This window comes from Coregonus clupeaformis, chromosome 33 (assembly GCF_020615455.1).
Source record: "Coregonus clupeaformis isolate EN_2021a chromosome 33, ASM2061545v1, whole genome shotgun sequence".
NCBI lineage: Eukaryota > Metazoa > Chordata > Actinopteri > Salmoniformes > Salmonidae > Coregonus > Coregonus clupeaformis.
Window position 1 is genome coordinate 5,603,139 of NC_059224.1, and position 1,548 is coordinate 5,604,686.

The window sequence follows — 1,548 nt, forward strand, 5'->3', positions numbered from 1 at the left end:
GATGCCTGAAGGCTTGTGTATCATTGAATTGTTGACCCAGCTAGAGTGATTGGCTTTATCTGAGAAAGCAAACCATGGATAACTCTCCTCGAGGTAAGTATTTATAAATTACACTTCTGATTGGTCTGATTTAATGTTACATAATTATGGTAACTTTCCCTAAAGTCCACTATGAACAACCACCAATGGAGCAAGATTTGACTATATTTGTACAGTTCAATAGTCGTGGTGTGATGAATTGGTCATTGGTGAACCAAGGCTTTGTCCTGAAACCTTGCTCACATTCCTCCATCAGTAAGCCAGAGGCAGGGAGACATCCCAATGATTAGTATCATTCCATGATGGACCCAAGGGTTTTCTACATACACATGTAACATCTGCACCGAGGTGCATTTCTAATGAAATGAGAATTGGGTGAGAAAGAATCCTAAAGATGGTCCAAGTCTCTTAATCTCAGTCTGATAAACCCTCCTGATGTCTTCTAGGGATGAGATTATGCAGAGGGTCTAGAGACAGGTGAACAACTTGCAGCAGGCAATGAACCGAGTGCAGGGGCAGCTGAATACCATGCAAGTCCAGTTTGTTGAGTTGCAGAGTGCCGTCTCTCAGGTAGTGGTTGTCTCTCAGGTAGTGGTAGTCTCTCAGGTAGTGGTAGACTCTCAGGTAGTGGTAGTCTCTCAGGTAGTGGTAGTCTCTCAGGTAGTGGTAGTCTCTCAGGTAGTAGTAGTCTCTCAGGTAGTGGTAGTCTCTCTGGTAGTGGTAGTCTCTCAGGTAGTGGTAGTCTCTCAGGTAGTAGTAGTCTCTCAGGTAGTGGTAGTCTCTCAGGTAGTGGTAGTCTCTCAGGTAGTGGTAGTCTCTCAGGTAGTGGTAGTCTCTCAGGTAGTGGTAGTCTCTCAGGTGATTATAATGTTTTTGCATGTCTCCTACACTCCACCTGCACTGGATAGCTCCTTGATGACATGCCTGTAGCATCTGAAAGGGAGGGGATCTTCCAGACAGACAGCATCCCTGTGCAGAAGCAGGGGATCCCCACAACAGGGACCTTCCAGAGCAAGGGGATCCCCACCACAGAGACCTTCCAAAAGGAGGGGATCCTCCCCACAGGAACCAATGAACAAATACACCATGTTGTGGAGATTTCTATGCTATGAGAAAAGGTGATTTAAGATACTAAGTTGTAATAGCTTGAATGTCTGCTACTCATGTGAGTGAGTGACTTGGTTTAGCTATCACAAGGTTCTAGGAAGTAGTCTGGTTGAGTTTGGGATGTAACAGAGGATCACAGCAGGACACTCTTCCCTGTTAGCTAGTTCTGAATGGTAACACATGCCACTTAGCAGATGCTTTTATCCAAAGCGACTTACAGTTATGGGTGCATACATACGGGTGGTGCCTGGAAATGAACCCACTATCCTGGCATTGCAAGCACCATGCTCTACCAACTGAGCTACAGAGGACCATGGTGTCCTGACTTCTCTCACTTGTCACAGATATATTATTATTATTAAGCAGGGAAGCCAGTTGAGAACAAGTTCTCATTTACAACTG

At 45.2% G+C, this 1,548-nt stretch overlaps 1 long non-coding RNA gene across 1 annotated transcript; it reads left to right on the top strand.

Annotated features, from left to right (window-relative positions):
* LOC121549081 lies at positions 1-1,121 on the top strand. Its single transcript, XR_005996737.1, has 3 exons — positions 1-93; positions 486-609; positions 948-1,121. It is a non-coding gene; the product is annotated as an uncharacterized LOC121549081 (long non-coding RNA).
* Positions 1,122-1,548: the final 427 nt, after the last annotated feature.